General features: G+C 43.2%; 1 protein-coding gene across 1 annotated transcript in view; it reads left to right on the top strand.

Annotated features, from left to right (window-relative positions):
• LOC126334635 (toll-like receptor 4) overlaps positions 1-20,720 on the top strand; it is a 299,100-nt gene that overhangs the window by 35,821 nt on the left and 242,559 nt on the right. The window contains exon 2 of the mRNA XM_049997073.1: positions 5,722-5,799. The gene's annotated coding sequence lies outside the window, so the exon portion shown is untranslated. The remainder of the gene's footprint in view (positions 1-5,721; positions 5,800-20,720) is intronic.

Consider the following 20,720-nt stretch of genomic DNA (forward strand, 5'->3'; position numbering starts at 1 on the left):
TCCCGTGGAGCATGTCTCGGCTGCGATGGAAAGAGATCTGATTTCATACCTGGTACCTGGTACCTGCCAGTGATCTACGAGTGAATTAACACATAGTGTGTTTTATGCATGTCAAGAAATTCCTGAAGACGACATTCGGAGGCCGTTTACTTTCATGCAACAACGATTTAATGAGTGTACTCGTGCAAGTTTGGTTCATTCCACATACAAATCTCGGTGATGGACAACAATGCCGAATGGGATGAAAGTTTGTTTGATACACGTTATGTCATGAACTTCTCCACAAAATTCAATGTACATCGCCCTGCCGCTTCGTGGTTTAACACTCAGTTTCCGACAGTGTATTACGTCCAAAGCAGCGGTGTATATTAGAGGACAGAAAGATCCATCGACACTGGTATCGCGGAATGCGGAAGTGTTGCGGACTGGAACACGAGCAGAAATCGGTATTGGTTGGGCACGCACTGAGAAAAGTCTATTACGCAGTATTCATCATTGTCAGTGACGAACAAGTGCTAGCTGGGAGTGCGGCGGCGCCGTTCTTTCCGCCCCTTTACGATGAACCTGCACCTACCTGTGAACATTGTCTCAGCCGATCATCAGTAGAAAAGCCCAGCGAAACCTACTGTACTTCCGACGTGAACCAGGCTCTAATTAAAGTCACTAATCTACGTTCCGGGATAAATTTTCACAAGAAATGCAAGGTTGGAAATTTTGTCCTCGATTAATATATCCTGAAACTTAGGTAAACAAGTATCACTGCCAAGCCCATGCTAGTATTAACACAGTCGCTCACAATCCCTTTCACTCACGTTAGCAAGTTTCTGGTGTTGCATTTCCCGAAAACGTAATAGCTCCAAAAATACTGCCTGTTTTTGATTGATAATGCTCGACAAATATTAAGTCTGCCGGTGCCAAATGCAGTACAGTTTTTAGCCACCGACCTGCTCAATACACCACGTGGAATATATGTCTTTTCTCGTCAAAAAATTCACTTAAAAATTCCGAAATTTCTACACGCCCACCGGAATAATTATGCCGTCACTTTACCACACTTTCTATGTATGAAACACTGCTAGATCCGGCAACTTATCGTTTCCATCGGAACTACTACTACACACGTGTCTAGGCTCCCACTCTACTCTAGAATACTCTAAGTTTTCTCTACCAGCAGAGAAAGGCGCGCGAAGAATATTGCTTTACCACTGGTCTGTTCACTCAACAGCCAATAGAAAAACAACATTCTCCCGCGTCAATCCGCGCTTTTCATCAATAACCAATTGCAAAATAGTAAACCTAAAGCCTGCATTTTTTGCCGTCGTAATTATCTAATATGCTGAAGTTTTGCTTATGCATAAAGTTATTTTCTATTGTTATTTATGCCTGAATTAACTTTCCCTTTACCATAAACTTACTTCACAAACGTATTCTACAAAAATCCCCTTTGTTCATATCCATACTTCTTTGAAATGTTCCCACACTAAATCCTACTACACAATTCGTTAAACAATTATCTTCATATTAACCTTAAACCACACTCACGCATCATCCATACTGCTAAAACACATTTATAACATTTTACAGACACAAGAAGACATAATAACATTTTATGAAAATACTGGAGCAGTTAATGAAAAACATTCTATTACTTCAGTGCACTCTAGTGGGCACAATCAAAACAAAAATCACAGTCCCCCTATCCAATACTGTCCTCTGTCGGCTGATACATAAACTACGTGCGCGTCCAGTCTCGCGTCACCATCTATCACTATCCTGCTCTGAGACACATCTCCCACTTAACCGCCTCCAAGGCAGGATCGTTATATGGCTCTACGCCTCAGGAGGAGCAATGCTACTTCTATTTAGTCAAGGAAGCCACTGACTCAATAAACATGACAAGGAGTCCAGCGAGAAAGCAGAAGGCATCCAAATACACATGACCTGAATTCCCGCTTTGGAGTTGCAGGCAACTTCCATCCCTAACACCAAACCGGGAATAACAAACATAACAGCAGGAAACAGCTCATAGACATTGCTGCTGTGGATATTCAGACCGTTCGGAGTGCCAGTCAGTTGAGCTTGGGAAGCGCCAGAGAAACAAGCAAGTGCTGACTGAAGAACCCGAGAAGATCGACAAATGGCAGAAGTGAGTTTCCGGGCGACTCATCTGTCCCTACTACTGTATAGTTATCCTTTCACGGTACCAGATCCAAGCCACAGAGTATACTTTTTATTATTTAACATAAAAATGTTGATATTAGTATTTACACTCTTGTAATTTACTGTGCAGTGTACAGGCCGTTCGTTATTTGGAGGGGGGGCAGCAAGGATGAGGACGCAGCCTAACTGGAGGTCGGCTCGAACCTTCGCCTGTAGAAACCGAGGGAAAGTCAACTAGATGCTTAAGGCGAGATAAAAATCTCGTCCGCTTGATTTCAATCACCATTTATCTTATAGGATGTCAAATAATCCCGCACATAATTTTGCCACACATTAAGTACAATGACGAGGACATGACGAACGTATAACGCATATCTAAAAAGATTCATGTATTTTAAGATCTGTAATAATAAATTCCGAAAAATAAACATTTCCCTTAAGCATAACACTTAGCAAAGGAGATTGCTTTGGACTTGATGAGGTCTTCACATTCATTCGATGCATCGTTCATTCTACACTAGATTTTACACGAATCATAATTTTACTACTTTGTCATCAAATATTTTACTGATTAAAATTTCCGAGTATCGCTTTGTACTTGCGAAATAACTACACGAGTGAAGGTTATTTTTGTGCAGGCATGTAAATGTTAATTACTCCAATCCGTAAATGTTCACCTTACGCATATTTCTTATTCCGAGCTGATGTCCACATTTTATCTTGTTTGAGGGAGGCTCTACATTCGATTGGAGTGGACGATCAAAAATTATTTACTTAGCCTGCTCCTGCAGAACTCTTCTGAACGTCAAATTTCATCACATTTACTTTCGAATTTACTAATGGCATCCCGCCCTTTTTCACAACTACTTAACAGAGGACCTGATTCATTGAAACAACTTCCACGGTAACACCGAACAAAGCACCCCACCTGTACAACAAATAGCATGCGATTCTGCTACCACTCGTTTACTACTTGTTTCATATTCCATTATTAACTGTTCACATTTACACCAAGCAGGGCATTTAGATTCCAGTAAGTAGTCGTTCATTGGTATTAGACGAGTGAATTTCTTATTACTTGTTTTGATACTGACTTTCAGTTTTGTGACTACCTGAAACACTTAAATGTATTCGTGTTCGTTTTCAGTCTTGAGCACAAGCTTCCATTCACGTGTAATAACACGTTTAAACTGTAGTTTTGTCGAAATTATGCCTTCCAATAGTAACACGTTCGGGAGTACAAATGGGAGGAGTGGTACCTTGGTACTCGTTGTCGTTTCTGCTTTTCTTGACCGTGCGCCTGTCCACACCGCGTACCTAATAATCCCGTGGCGGTCGTATTGTTCTGCTCCACGCTGCTGCTGGCTTGCCTGAAATTATCTATCGAATTATGCAAGCGAGTTTAGGGGAGCCACTCAACGTTAAAACACAACACTGTTCGACGTCTGATATGAACATCTATATTCTGAGACGGTTAAAGGAAAATCGCAGGTTGCACTGTTTATATTCTAATTCAGAAGTGTTATCCCAATTAATGGTTGATTAACAGTCCACAATAGGCACGCGTAACCGACACGACGCGGGTGATTGTTGATGATGCGGAAGCCGAATGGTCGCACGATAGTTCTTACGCTCGTCACGCATACACAGATATTTGGTACCAGTCCTCCTTGACAAAAGTAATGATATTTTCACACTGTTCGTAAAGTTTGATTTTCAGTTCTCAGTTGTCACTTGTACGAGCATGCGCGTAACCGTCGCGGCGCGGCTGTTGTTGATAATGCGGAAACGCGATGACCGAACGCACGTTCTCACGCTCGCTACAAATCATTGGCACTTAAATGCTCTCTTTTGTGGTAAATAGTATTACCGATTCACATTTGTTCATTCTTGGAGACCGAACACGGCGCGGATGATTGATACTGTACGGTACGACACGCAAAGAGAGGATGCACAAATACGTTATCAGCAGCACTGCTCATTTTTAAATTACTTCTTGACGCACTTTTCTTTGAATCATTTACTTATTTTAGCACTATACTATAATAGCACTTGTAGCAACACTTCAACTTCTATACTAACAGTGCCTCTCACATGCAGAGCTACACACCACACAACATAACAGTACCGTGTTCCGCGTTCGACTCTCTAGATGCGGCTGCCCGCAAAGATACTCCACAACTAAACCAGCGATATGACAGTACACTTACACAATATCCACAGCACTCTGATTCGGATTTATCGTACGAATTTGAATTCAAGAGATAGTAAACTATAAGATGTCTCCACCATACCGAGTTTTTGTCATTCTAAAATGGATGTAGCTGAAGCCCTTTTTAAAAGTCGCTAGCGCACTTTGTTCATAAGGTACTGTAATGTTTCTGTGTAGTAAGGATCTCGGGAGACGGGGCAACAGAAAACAGATACGGCAAGAATTCAAAGCTCGCTGTCCTGAGCTGAAGGCAGGTACCCAAACGGTTTATGTTCCGTGTATGTGGCTTCGAGAAATGAAATTTGCTGTTAAGATACGTTTAGCTAAAAACACTGTATACAGAAATACAAAAAAGAAACAACGTGAAAAATGTTTTAACAATTAATTTGACGAGTGTGACAAAGAGCACAAGCAGAGCAACAGAATACAGTGCGCGACCTGCGTAAGGTTTATCGAAGCTATGATCGTAGACAGACATACTGCGGCCTTGGGAGTCTCACCTAAGTCTCTGGTTATGAATGCAGATGAGATGACTGAGACACTGGTGACAGGTGTTGACCATGACAGCTGTGGCTCCTCTGGAGGCTGCGTGCTTCTTACGGATGCTGCGAGTCGCCTGGAAAAGCAGCGTATTTAACGGCGTCATGATCACCGCCCGCCGCCTGCCAGTGTCATACACCAGTACAGGCTACTGGATGTCCGTCTGTCGAATTTCCGACTCTGTCTCAAAATTGTAAAGATTTCAAACCTAAGGAATTCGACCCTGAGAAAATAAACAGAAATGAAGACAAGTTTTTTATAATAACTTATTCTGAAAATGACTTTTTAAACACTCTGCAAAGTAGTTTGTCTAGAACTTTTGTGGTCTGACAAAATAAATGAAAAGGAAATTTAGCTGTGGCCTATTTCAAAGTAGATAAAATTATTTATTCCATTCCTGCAGCTGGTACACCTTAAACCACTTTAATATTTAATTGCGAATGCGACAGTGAAGTGCCCAAATTAAATTATTTACTGATTAATTAAATTTATTTAACCAATACCTGTTTGCTTTTTGGATCACAGAATTGATCACTACATAATAAGCTATTCAATGCGGAGTTAGATTAGTTTAACGAATAGATCGTCTTATAAAGTGCTTACCCAAGTTAGGTTAATAGCCCATTACATAGTTGGTTCTGAAACCCCATTTTTCCTTCTCCAGTCAAAAGACCTTCTATGCGTGCATAAGCTGTCATATCTGTAACTGTTAACGTTTTTACGTTTATGTTTTATAATCATTGTTCTTCTGTTGCATCACTCTATTTTGGCATTTGTGTAGATTTTAAACATCGATTTCCTATTTACAGGCCTGTGCGGCGTGCAGTACAGATTTAATAACGGAGTGCACGGAGATCCTGTAGAAGTAAACTGATTGTAGTCGGAAGGTGAGTAGCTGTTAAAATGGTTTAGATCAAGCTTCTGTAATTCTATCAACGACTTTCTATCCTACAATGTTTGTGAAAAAGCGACGGGTTCCTTTCCTTTCCATTTTGAAGCTGTGACCTAAGTTTTATTTCTGTTTTTCGCTGAACAGTACTCTGTGTCACATTACTCCACAACAGGCAAGTAAGATGATATTAAGCTTTTTTTAAAAAAAATAGTTTGATATTATTCTTAAAACGTCTAAAGAATGCAGCAACTGATGTTCAAAACTGATGTTGAATTTGGGATTAAAGTGCTCAATCAGTCCTAAAATTTCGGGCCAAGTGTACATGGAGAATGAAAACTGTAGTAATAGTTAATGGCTTTCTTCCGCTAGTTGTACTCTCTAATTTATAATTCTACATGTACAAGTAAAATGTTACACTTCTGTGTATCCTCTTAAATCTTATAAGCAGATTTTGGATCAGCATCTATAGTTGTCTGCTACATAAAAATGGCGAAAGCATATTCATGTTATTAGTTTTCGAGGCTAGCGAAACAGCCCCGAAATGGTGTTAGTCTGTAGATTACATTGCGCTCTCGTAACATTGAATCATATACTCTGCATGATACAAAAAAAAACCAAGATTCAGAAGGGGAAATGAAAATTCCCACTTTTAGAGGGTATGTGATGTTATCTGGGTGATTACAAAATTGAGTCAAATTTACAAAGAACTTAGCAGGATGAGCCCACTTATCAGTATAACATTGCATCGTCCTCACCAGCATGACTGCACAGGTTCTGCTGGAAAATGTGTCACAAAGCCGTTGCATCCTCTCCTGAAGCAGGATTGCCCCTAGCTGCTGTAACTGCTCTTTGAAGTCCTGGGTACTGGCACTGGGAAAAATTGGAAATTTGTGGTAAGTTCCTATGGGACCAAACTGCTGAGCTCATCGGTCCCTAAGCTTACACACTACTTAATCTAACGTAAGCGAAGGACAACACAATCACTCCTGGCACTGGGACTGAGTTGATGTCCGGGATGGTTTGTTCTGTAGGGAACGGGTGTGGTGATCTTGCTGGCCACATCAGAACCTAAACAACACGCACTGAGTTTACAGAGACACGTGCCATGTGTGGACGGGCAGTGTTCTGTTGAAAGGTGGCGTCACGGTCCTGCCACGTGAGAGCGCAGGATGTCCGTGCCTTTAGCATTCCCTCAGTAACAATCAGCCGTGACCAGAAGTCAAAGCTGATGGTTCCGCACGCCATTACGGCAGGAGGAACACTTCCGTGCCTCTCCAGATTATTGGTCCTCTGCCATGATCGCCACCATACTCTCTGTTCATTTAGTCCCTGAACATAATGCGACAGCACTCATCAACACCCCATGATTCCCTGGTATGACACTTCCCCAAACTCAGTCGTTTTGTTGTGGTGTTAACGTCATCTTACACATGGGAAGGCTGTTGCTATAGCTGGAGTAACGAGCGATGGCGGTCGAGTTTAGGCTTGTTCTGCGCACCTACTTCACGTATTCTCTGACAGCCAATAAGCGTTCAGTATTGTTCCGAGCGCTCTACTGTAAATTCTGTAGCTAATGAGAGCGTTAAACGTGATCGCAGCGAATTGTTTAGTGAATTTCAAATCCATCCGTTACGAGTTGTCATCACTAGTTGTGGCGGTAAGTGATAAATTCTGCATAAGCAAGCGAGACACATATTTTTGCAGGATATACGCTTACTTCAAACGGAAAGCACGCGTATGCGGATACCACAACTGTCGCTTGGAATCGTCAACAATGCACTCTCCGTCTGTGCCGAATCATGCGCGAATCGCCATCGTCCGTGGATCGGACTATAGTCTCCATCCAATGGCGCAGGATCCCACAGAAAGTTACACGGAGTCCATTACTTAGTCTCGGGTGGCAGGAATAGAAGTAAAGAGTCTACGATGTGGTTGTTGCTCAATACGGCGACCCTTTCTTGTGATGGTCAGACGCGGTCGGTCCGAATTTTGACGACGATTTTGCTTGCTCTCACGTTCCCATGGAGTCCAACATTGGGTCGCTATCACACCCGAATGCCTCACAAGTCTTGACATTGCACAATTCGACCAGCCGGCCAAATGGAGACCCGCAATGAGAGCCCTTTGAATCTATGCCAGATGCTGATAGCGTATCTCACACGAGTACGTTCCAGTGTCATTCATAGTGATCACAGAAATATCATCTTGGTCCTTTTCAGGACCACAGTCGACCATCATATCGGCAAATATAGAATATATATCACCAAAAGGAGAACTGCTACAACAGCTGTGCAGACAAACCAAGAGTGATGTACTCTGCATACAGGACACCCACAGAAGCTATGAGATGTGCAGACCAGAAATAAACGGAATGCGACTGGCTACGAGAAGACCTCAACCAAAATACGAAAGTATATATATATATATATATATATATATATACTCCTGGAAACTGAAATAAGAACACCGTGAATTCATTGTCCCAGGAAGGGGAAACTTTATTGACACATTCCTGGGGTCAGATACATCACATGATCACACTGACAGAACCACAGGCACTTAGATAAAGGCAAAAGAGCATGCACAATGTCGGCACTAGTACAGTGTATATCCACCTTTCGCAGCAATGCAGGCTGCTATTCTCCCATGGAGACGATCGTAGAGATGCTGGATGTAGTCCTGTGGAACGGCTTGCCATGCCATTTCCACCTGGCGCCTCAGTTGGACCAGCGTTCGTGCTGGACGTGCAGACCGCGTGAGACGACGCTTCATCCAGTCCCAAACATGCTCAATGGGGGACAGATCCGGAGATCTTGCTGGCCAGGGTAGTTGACTTACACCTTCTAGAGCACGTTGGGTGGCACGGGATACATGCGGACGTGCATTGTCCTGTTGGAACAGCAAGTTCCCTTGCCGGTCTAGGAATGGTAGAACGATGGGTTCGATGACGGTTTGGATGTACCGTGCACTATTCAGTGTCCCTTCGACGATCACCAGAGGTGTACGGCCAGTGTAGGAGATCGCTCCCCACACCATGATGCCGGGTGTTGGCCCTGTGTGCCTCGGTCGTATGCAGTCCTGATTGTGGCGCTCACCTGCACGGCGCCAAACACGCATACGACCATCATTGGCACCAAGGCAGAAGCGACTCTCATCGCTGAAGACGACACGTCTCCATTCGTCCCTCCATTCACGCCTGTCGCGACACCACTGGAGGCGGGCTGCACGATGTTGGGGCGTGAGCGGAAGACGGCCTAAAGGTGTGCGGGACCGTAGCCCAGCTTCATGGAGACGGTTGCGAATGGTCCTCGCCGATACCCCAGGAGCAACAGTGTCCCTAATTTGCTGGGAAGTGGCGGTGCGGTCCCCTACGGCACTGCGTAGGATCCTACGGTCTTGGCGTGCATCCGTGCGTCGCTGCGGTCCGGTCCCAGGTCGACGGGCACGTGCACCTTCCGCCGACCACTGGCGACAACATCGATGTACTGTGGAGACCTCACGCCCCACGTGTTGAGCAATTCGGCGGTACGTCCACCCGGCCTCCCGCATGCCCACTATACGCCCTCGCTCAAAGTCCGTCAACTGCACGTACGGTTCACGTCCACGCTGTCGCGGCATGCTACCAGTGTTAAAGACTGCGATGGAGCTCCGTATGCCACGGCAAACTGGCTGACACTGACGGCGGCGGTGCACAAATGCTGCGCAGCTAGCGCCATTAGACGGCCAACACCGCGGTTCCTGGTGTGTCCGCTGTGCCGTGCGTGTGATCATTGCTTGTACAGCCCTCTCGCAGTGTCCGGAGCAAGTATGGTGGGTCTGACACACCGGTGTCAATGTCTTCTTTTTTCCATTTCCAGGAGTGTATATATATATACAGGTGATATCAACAGCCTTTACTGAAGCAAATGATTTTGAAGTCTCAAATTTGGAAATCAAAGACTGTACAATCACATCCACATACAAACCATCGAATGTTGATCTCAAAATCACTGTACCTGATAACTTTTATAGTCAATACACACAAACAGTGACTGGTGACTTCAGCTGTCACAGAACCTCGTGGGGTTATGGGCATGATGATGAGAATGGTATAGCATTACAAGAATGGGCGGAAGGCAATAATCTGAGCCTTTTGTATGGCTCTAAGCAAGCTGCATCTTCCAACAACGGCAGATGTAAACGCGGATACAGTGCCGATCTGATATTTTTCAGCGAGAACATCTCACAATAGTGTATATAAACTATCTGCGCCTATTCCAAATACACAGCACAGACCTACCATGTGCGAAATTTACGCAGCAGTTAGACCATAGGCAGTTCCGTTTAGAAAGAGGTTGAACTTCAGGAAAGCTAATTGGCCAAAGTTTACAGAAATGCTGGACGCTGCAGTTCCCAATATTGAACCTTCACCTGAGTCGTATGACACTTTTGTGGAGGCTGTAAAGAGATGCTCCAGAATTGCCATTCCTCGGGGTTGTCGATCATCACACATTCCTGGTGTAACTTCAGAACTTAGTGCTCAATTTACAGAGTGTAAGGTACTATTGGAAGAAGATCCATTCGGAGAGATAACGCTCGCGGCTGGGAATAAACTTATTACTTCTCTGAAAGAATGCAAAAGGAATTCTTGGGTTAAAACTATGGAAGAACTTTAGCTAATCAGTCATAAAGCGTGGAGATTATTGAGACGCCTCAATAAGGACCCCACCAGATCCACAGCACACTGCAACATCACTGCAGATCAGATAGCACACCAACTGCTCGTGAATGGGAAAGGAAGTCATAGAATCAAAGTGCCAAGAACAAACGAGGACTCTGACTCTTTCACTCGATATATCTTAATTAAATGAGACTATTAAGGAGAGCAGAACAGGTAAAGCATCCGGTTTAGATGACATCCGTATGGAGCAAATCAAGAATTTCGGCCCAGCAACAAGAAAATGGATCTTGCAGCTTTTCAATAATTGCATGAACGAATGCCAAATATCAAAGATCTGGCGAAAGAGCAAGGTGATAGCTCTTATGAAACCTGGAAAGGAAGCAAATCGTCCCAAGAATTTCAGACCAGTTAGCCTTTTGAGTCACCTTTATAAACTGTTTGAACGTATGATTGTAAATAGAATCCTACCATTAACAGACCCTCTTCTCATACCTTAACTGGGCAACTTTTGAATTTCATTCAGTTTATAGAGGATGACTCTGAAACCCGACAAGTAACGGGCGCGGTCTTCATGGATCTGACAGCAGCGTATGGTACTGTCCACCATCGGTTACTCCATGCAAAACTATACAATGAGATCAAGAACGCGCACCTCGTTAGACTAATCAGCAGCCTCCTCCAAATCCGCAGGTTTTTTTTGTTGAATTTCAAGGACAACGCAGTCGCTGGAGAGCGAAGAAAAATGGTCTATCTCAGTGAAGCGTCTTGACTCCACTTCTCTTCAACATTTATACCAATGACCAACCATTGACGCCGGGCACAAGGTAATACTTATATGCAGATGACCTAGCCCTTGCTACGCAGAGCTCTTGCTTTGAAACAGTGGAAAGAAACCTGGCAACTGCACTTAGAACAATGTCAAGCTACTACAATCGGAACCAACTCAGACCAAACCCTTCGAAGACGCAAGTGTGTGCGTTTCACTTAAGGAACAGGGAAGCTAGTCGTGAGCTACATGTTGAATGGTCAGGCATCCAACTCCACCATCATCAAGCCCCTAAATACTTGGGAGTCACTCTAGACAGAACTCTGACATTCAAAACTCACTGCAAGAACACCAAAATGAAAATCTCCACTCTAAACAACCTAATTCGGAATTCGGAAACTAGCGGGGATGCAGTGGGGCTCACATCCACAAACTATTCGCTCTTCTGCAATGGCGCTGTGCTTTTCTACTGCCGAATATCTTTCCCCAGTCTGGTACTGGTCATCTCATATATATATTGATGTGTATGGCTACTTTAAATTTGTATGTTTCTGAATAGAGAATAATAATAACAGTGATGACCCAACATCTGACGCCTTACATACCCTACCGGCGCTGGTAACAGCTCTAAACGCGAACAGCACTAAAGCTTTCCGTGGCCGTTCTACGTGTCACAGAGAATACAACTCTGTTTGCTTATCTGCCAGGGCTGTATACGTGTGCGAAGCAACATGGACATCCGATCACGTCCTCTGGGCGCTTCTCGTTTTTCATCAGGCAATTTAGACACCAGATATGCAATGTGTGTTGCCCCTGCACTGATGGCACAAGGAGCTATAAAACGGGGGACGATGCCTTCGCGGAGCAATTCAGGTCGTACAATACCTGTTGCATCAGCCCATGCAGGGTGGCGTGATGCAACCTCTCCTGTTGTAGGTGAACAGTGGCTGGCAGTGCTCGTGTGAGCGCTGCAATCGTCCACTCGGAGTTCACCTTACACGTCCAGCCAGCTTTACTTCCCGCCGTATGTGGAGCATGTTGTAAGTTCTCGTTCATCAGCTGGTTCCATGTGGTGCGGCATTAGCATCCATCATATGAGTGGACCAGTCCAAATCATGCTTGCCTTTGTGTGAGGATTAGCCATCAGGAGGGTTGACGAGCTTACTGAGCAGTCAACTACCTTTGTTTATTAACTCCGCACTTCCTGTCTTACGAAATGTTAAACATACACGAAAATGTACAATGTACAATTTACTGTAAGGCTGAAACATCCTGGCAGATTAAAACTGTGTGCCGGACCGAGACTCCAACTCGAGTTAGAGTCTCGGTCCGGCACACAGTTTTCATCTGCCAGGAAGTTTCATATCAGTGCACACTCCGCAGTAAAGTGAAAATTTCATTCTACTGTAAGGCTGTTTCCTACGTGTCTATTTTTACGTTTATGTTGTGTTATGTCAGACACACTACAAGTTATTAGGTTAACGTATATTTGATTTTAATAATTTTCCTTATTTTATGACGGAATATTCCTCTTTACACTGTATCCGTGTACTGGTCACTGGTGCGAGAGGGTTCACTTGTACACACGTCACGGTACTGACTACGTAACCTTCCACGTTCCATATCTGTACTTTTTACGAAGTTTTATGTTACATTCTTAGCAGAAATGACAAACTGCACTTATCAGCACTAGCTATGAATTACTTCTTAGTGTTTTAATCTAATTTGTAGTTGCTTTGTCGGTATTAGTTACGATGTTATACTTACGTAATTTTTATATCCTCGCATCTCATTCTTCCTTTTACGCACGTAGGTCGGAAGATGATTGCTAGTGAAACCGAAACCGGGTATCAATAATAATAATAAAAATAATAACAATAAAAGAATAGTGAGTCAGATGGTATTTTCCAATCGTTATTAGCCATAGCTGCCCTGTCGAGGCATCGTCTCCAACACTGTGACTTGCTGCGAGTGACATTAAACTCCCCTCCTTCCTCTCGCAGACTAGCAGCTGGTTCTCAATTGACAATCGCCCAGCCACACGTACCATCATCCACACGTGTTCGCTTTGCCAAGGTGCTCTCCTACGTACCAGTTAACATGGGTCAACCGCACACAGCATGTACTCAGAATCACTACACTCGAGATCTCCGCACCCTTGTTACAGCTGCCACACTCAGTGGCCTTAGCGCGTCTCCGTGCCCTCCTGCAACAACACAGACAGCGCCGTGTCACTGTTCTTTCGTGGACTTGTAACACCCTTTGACATGTGGGCACTACAGCCTGCTGGAATGCACCTGATAATTTCACTGAAGTATTGTAGTAATAACATACTCCACCTGCATGTTAGCTTTATGCTTCTCTAATTCTTGCTGCTTTTATCAGATTTTCACTAATTCAGTGGAATCAATGTCGTATCTTTATACACGTGCATAAAATTACAATTCTGATATTTTCTCGTGGCAAATGCGTAACAGGTGTTGTGTATTACAGACTGTTCTGCCAGTTGCAGAAGTATCGCAAATGCAATGTTCATGTCCCACCTTTTGATAAACATTTCACCTTTTAAGAACGCTCTGTGATCAAGCCACTATTACACGCGCCGCAGTGTCACTGCCTGCGAAGTTTTCCTTATCGCTGTTTTATGTCAGAGGGATGCTTCGTTCGGTTTGTTTATTTCTCAGATGGCGCTGATGTCAGCCACCAGCTTTACGACTGTTACTAGTCTTTGCTGTCAACATTCCAAGCCGCCAGGCCGTGACCTTGTCACCTCTTTCACAAATGTTTGAAGTGGTAGAGTTTCCATACTTGCAGGGGAAGTACTAAAGCTCGAACGGCTAGGGCCAAATAAAAGCACATTAAAATACTTGGATGTGTGTGTGTGGGAGGGGGGGGGGGGGCTCCGTGGATAGGTGGGAATGTACATTTCCGTTTTACCAGCCATGAAGGTGGTTTTTCTGTAAGACTTTCATTTGATTACAGTCCCACAACAGTTATAAATGAGGAATTATCTGACGGATGTCAAAAAAATTACGTCAAACAATACATAACGGGCAATCAAAAAGATTCCATTTGATGGCGTTGCTGCAGTGTACATTCAACTACTGCACAGACACCTATGGCAGGGATTAGTGTGGCATTCGTCTCTTTGCGACGTGCGTGCGGTAAGTGCGGAAACGTGATCTGTGGGAACGTTGTTATAAAATTCTTCCAAACAAGACCAATGTGCTGTTATTTTTTTCTTGGCTGCCGAAGGACAAACACCGGTCGACCTTAATCGGAGGATAAGAAATATGTGTGTGGTACCATGGCCGTAATCCATCGTCCCCTCGTCCAGAGAAGTTCAAGAGCCAGCCATCTCCTAGGGTGGTGTTGCTCACCCTGTTCTTGCATTAACGAGGACCATTGCTTATTGATTTCCAGGAACCTGGCGTCTGCATCACTGGGAAAACGTACTGCGTGACGCTGGAGAAATTAAGGTGCTCAATTAAAGCAAAACGTCCGCGACAACTGCAAATGTAATGACGCGAAAGCTACGGCAACTAACGTGGGAGATACTCGAACACCCTCCCTACAGTGCTGATCTCTCCCAATGCGATTACTATGTCTTAATTCACTTTAAAAAGCACTGAAGGGTCGACAATTCCTGTCGGACGAAGACATGTACGAGGCCGTCACGGACTTCTTCAGGCAGGAGATCGCGATGTTTTCCCAAAAGGATACTTCCACCTGCTGCGTCGATAGGATGATTTCCTTAATTCACGGCGATTTTGCCTGATTGGTGTACCGCCGGCCGCGGTGGTCTCGCGGTTCTAGGCGCGCAGTCCGGAACCGTGCGACTGCTACGGCCGCAGGTTCGAATACTGCCTCGGGCATGGATGTGTGTGATGTCCTTAGGTTAGTTAGGTTGAAGTAGTTCTAAGTTCTAGGGGACTAATGACCACAGCAGTTGAGTCCCATAGTGCTCAGAGCCATTTGAACCATTGGCGTACCGATTCTGTACTGTTCGGCCTTCTAAGGAAAACTTTTTGATCGCTCCCTATATATTAGTGCATGAAGCACTTGTTGTTGTTGTTGTTGTTGTGGCCTTCAGTCCAGAGACTGGTTTGATGCAGCTCTCCATGCTACTCTATCCTGTGCAAGTTTCTTCATCTCCCAGTACCTAGTGCAACCTACATCCTTCTGAGTCTGCTTGGTGTATTCATCTCTAGGCCTCCCTCTACGATTTTTACCCTCCACGCTTCCATCCACTACTAAATTCGTGAACCCTTGATGCCTCAGAACATATCCTACCAACCGATCCCTTCTTCTACTAAAGTTGTGCAACAAATACCTCTGCTCCCCAATTATATTCAGTACCTCCTCATTAGCTACATAATATAACCATCTAATCTACAGCTTTCCTCTGTAGCACCACATTTCAAAATCTTCTTGTCTAAACTATTTACCGTCAATGTTTCACTTGTGCATATGGCTACACTCCACACAAATACTTTATACTTTCAGAAAGGAGTTCCTGACACTTAAATCTATACTCGATGTTAACAAATTTCTCTTCTTCAGAAAAGCTTTCCTTGCCATTGCCAGTCTACATTTTATATCCTCTCTACTTCGACTACCATCAGTTCTTTTGCTGCCCAAATAGCAAAACTCATCGACTACTTTCAATGTCTCCTATTCTAATCTAATTCCCTCAGCATCACCTGATTTAATTCGACTACATTCCATTATCCTAATTTTGATTTTGTTATTGTTCATATTATATCCTCCTTTCGAAGCACTGTCCATTTCGTTGAGTTGCTCTTCCAGGTCCTTCGCTGTCTCCGACAGGATTACAATGTCGTCGGCAAACGTCGAAGCTTTTACTTCTTCTCCATGGATTTTAATTTCTACTCCGAATTTTTCTTTTGTTTCCTTTACTGCTTGCTCAATATACAGACTGAATAACACTTGGGATAGGCTACAAGCCTGCCTAACTCCCTTCCCAACCACTGCTTCCCTTTCATGCCCCTCGACTCTTATAACTGCCGTCTGGTTTTATTTATTTATTTATTGTTCCGTGGGGTCACATTAAGGAGAAGTCTTCATGGTCATGGAACGAGTCAATACATGAAACTATAACACGATATTAGAAACAGATAGAATGAAATATAAAAAGAAACATATTCAGGTGACAAGTCGTAAGTTTAAATAAAGAAAATCAACAATGTAACACTGGAATTTGCTTAATTTTTTAGCTCTTCCAGGAGCTCCTCGACAGAATATAAGGAGTGAGCCATGAGGAAACTCTACAGATTAGACTTAAAAGAGTTTGGGCTACTGCTAAGATTTTTGAGTTCTTGTGGTAGCTTATTGAAAATGGATGCAACAGAATACTCCACTCCTTTCTGCACAAGAGTTAAGGAAGCGCATTCCACATGCAGATTGGATTTCTGCCTAGTATTAACTGAGTGAAAGCTGATAACTCTTGGGAATAGGCTAATATTGCTAACAACAAACGACATTAAAGAAAATATATACTGTGAGGGCAATGTCAGAATTCCCAGACTATTGAATAGGGGTCGACAAGAGGTTCTCGAACTTACACCACATATAGCTCTAACTGCCCGTTTTTGAGCCAAAAATATCCTTTTTGAATCAGAAGAATTACCCCAAAAAATAATACCATACGACATAAGCGTATGAAAATATGCGGAGTAGACTACTTTTCGTGTTGAAGTGTCACTTATTTCAGATACTGTTCCAATGGTAAATAAAGCAGTATTTAGTTTCTGAACAAGATTCTGGACATGGGCTTTCAACAACAGCTTGCTATCTATTCGAACGAAAAAATGGTTCAAATGGCTCTGAGCAATATGGGACTTAACATACATGGTCATCAGTCCCCTAGAACTTAGAACTACTTAAACCTAACTAACCTAAGGACAGCACACAACACCCAGTCATCACGAGGCAGAGAAAATCACTTACCCCGCCGGTATCTATCCGAACGCCTAGGAACTTGAACTGTTCCGTCTCGCTTATAATATGCCCATTCTGTCTGATCAAAATATCGGTTCTTGTTGAATTGTGAGTTAGAAACTGTAAAAACTGAGTCTTGCTGTGATTTAGCATGAAATTATTTTCCACATGCCACGAACGTATTTCATGAACTACATTATTTGATACTGTTTCAGTATTACATACAAGATCCTTCACTATCAAGCTGGTGTCAACAGCAAACAGAAATATTTTTGAATTACCTGTAATACTAGAAGGCATATCATTTATATAAATAAGAAACAGCAGTGGCCCCAGCACCGACCCTTGGGGAACGCCCCACTTAACAGTGCCCCATTGAGACTGAACATCACTACCACTCTCAATATTGCGAAGAATTACCTTCTGCTTAGTGTTCTTAAAGTAAGAGGCGAACCAATTGTAAGCTACACCCCTTACTCCATAATGGTCCAAATTCTGCAGAAATATTTTGTGGTCAACACAGTCAAAAGCCTTCGTTAAATCAAAGAAAACACCAAGCGTTCGCAACCTTTTATTTAATCCGTCCAAAACCTCACAGAGAAAAGATAATATAGCATTTTCAGTTGTTAAACCATTTCTAAAGCCAAACTGAACATTTGACAGCAAATTATGTGAATTTAAATGATCCAGCAACCTTCTCGATAACTTTAGCAAACACCTATGGCATAGAAATAGGTCTATAATTGTCAACATTATCCCTGTCTCCCTTTTTATAAAGTGGCTTCACAACCGAGTACTTTAATCGGTCAGGAAACCGACCACTCCTAAAGGAAAAGTTACAGATATGGCTAAGTACTGGGCTAACATACATAGAACAATACTTCTGTACTCTGCTAGATACCCCGTCATATCCATGAGAGTTCTTGGTCTTTAGTGATTTAATTATTAACTCAATCTCCCTCTAGTCAGTATCATGGAGGGGCATTTCAGGTAACAGTCTCGGAACACTTTTTTCTAAGAGCGCTATATGGTTCCCTGTTGGGACTAGGTTTCTATTTAGTTCACCTGCTATGTTCAGAAAGTGATTATTAAATACTGTACATATATGCGACTTATCAGTAACATGGACAGTCCCACTACGCACTGATTCTATATCCTCGACCTGTCTCTGCAGACCAGCCACTTCCTTTACGACTGACCATATGGTTTTAATTTTATCCCGAGACTTAGCTATTCTATCTGCATACCACATACTTTTTGCCTTCCTAATAACAATTTTAAGTACCTTACAATACTGTTTGTAATGGGCTGCTGCATTTAGATTTTGACTGTTTCTAACGTTTTGATATAATTGCCACTTTGTTCTACAAGATATTCTTATCCCTCTAGTCAGACACCCAGACTGCCTGTTTGTGCTAGTACCCTGTTTTGAACGCTCTAACGGAAACCAACTTTCAAAGAGCACTAGAAAAGTATTGAGAAAAGCACTGTGTTTATCGTCTGCTATATCAGCGCTATAAACATCTTGCCACTCTTGTTCCTTGATAAGGTTTACAAGGGTCTCTGCAGCAACTGGATCAGCTTTCCTCAACAGCTGATGACTACATTTAACACGTGTTGCAGCACAAAAATCTTTTAGAGTTAAAATTTGTGCATCATGATCTGAAAGGCCATTCACCCTTTTGCTAACAGAATGCCCTTCTAGTAATGAGGAATGAACAAAAATGTTGTCTATGGTTGTTCTACTGTTCCCTTGCACTCTCGTTGGAAAGAATATGGTTTGCATAAGATTATATGAATTAACGAGGTCTACCAGCATCCTCTTCCTTGCACAATCACTTATACAATTAATACTGAAATCACCACATATAACTATCTTTTTGTTTTTCCTATAAAGTGAACCAAGAACCTCCTCTAGCTTTGGCAAAAATGTTGTGAAATCGGAGTCTGGGGATCTATATTTTGATGAAATATACTAATTCCCTCATTACTCGGATTCCTAAGCTTTGTCAAAAGTGGTTCCTTTGTTAGAGAGACTTCCCTTAAGCAGGAATACCTATCAATCTAAAAAAGGTTCAGCTCTAACACCCACAACTGCAGGAATTTTCCCATGAGTGATCCCACCAACCCCACCTATGCTGTCACCTATAAGCTTTGCCAACCTCCCCTTCCCATACCTGTTGAGGTGCAGCCCATGTCTAGTGAAACCCGTCCTGCTGATGGACTCCACCGACACCACTGAAATGTGACCCATGCTTTCTGTCATCAGCGCACCCCAAAGTCTCATGTTATTACGCCTGACGGCTGTATTAAAATGAGGCAGATCCAGACGCTGAAAAAGTTCCACGAAATGCACATTCGTGTTGCCAGCCTGAGTGGCTATCTTCTCCAGGTCACCATCTACGTCATACTCCCCATCCCTATCAATACTATTACGAGCCCCATCCACAATCACTACCTGATCCTCTTTACTAAAATCCCTACATAACCCCCCTATGTTAACAGTCAGCTGAGCCAATCCTGCATTAGGCTTCACAATGTTGGTGACCTGGTACTCACTCCCCAGCACTTCCTGCAACTGCTGGTCTACACCTCTGCCATGAGAACTACCTAACAGCAGAACCTTTTTCTTCCTCTTCGACTTTACAACTGTTCTAGCCACCGTAACTACTGAGGTCTGCTGCATACTTCCTACATCTACAGCTACTAGAGATTCCTCTCCACTAGACTCTGGCAGTTGGTCATATCTATTGTAAACACCAATAGTAGAACTATCTGAAAATCTTCTTCTCCTAGCAGATCTCTTGCCAACAGCCAGCTCCCATTCCCCAACCCTCTTCTCCCTCCTCGTCCTATCTAGCTCCACCTGTGCGTTTTTGAACTGCACCTGAAGGGCACAGATCTTACGCTCCTGCTCCTCTATCAACTTACTCTTGCTACATAACCTGCAGTTCCAGGAGAGGATCTCACCAGAATTACCACTGGCTTCCCCACTGCATTCCCCCCTAAGTGAAAATACTTCGAACAAGTCTCACACCGCAATCCACTACTCACGAACATACGGCAAAGCCCACACTTCTCACTCATTGTAAAATTTTACTTTTTCTAAGTTCCGCTACGACAATAAGAAGATGTTAAAGACCTGACTACAATAATCACAAACTTACTCTACAAGGGAAGTAGCTACTATTATTAACAGTATTAATAAACAACAAATGTGCGGTAGCGTTCTCGCTTAGCGCACCCGAATTCCCGGGTTCGATTCCCGGCAGGGTCAGGGATTTTCTCTGCCTCGTGATGACTGGGTGTTGGGTGATGTCCTTAGGTTAGTTAGGTTTAAGTAGTTCTAAGTTCTAGGGGACTGATGACCACAGATGTTAAATCCCATAGTGCTCAGAGCCATAAACAACAAATGTGAATATAACAAAAGACTAATATAGAAAGAGAATCAAACGTCTAATGACACAGTAACGAAGCTGAAAACAGTTCCCAAAAAGTTCTTCTGAAATTATTTCACCAGAAAACACAA

Source organism: Schistocerca gregaria, chromosome 2 (genome assembly GCF_023897955.1).
Source record: "Schistocerca gregaria isolate iqSchGreg1 chromosome 2, iqSchGreg1.2, whole genome shotgun sequence".
NCBI classification, from domain to species: Eukaryota; Metazoa; Arthropoda; class Insecta; order Orthoptera; family Acrididae; genus Schistocerca; species Schistocerca gregaria.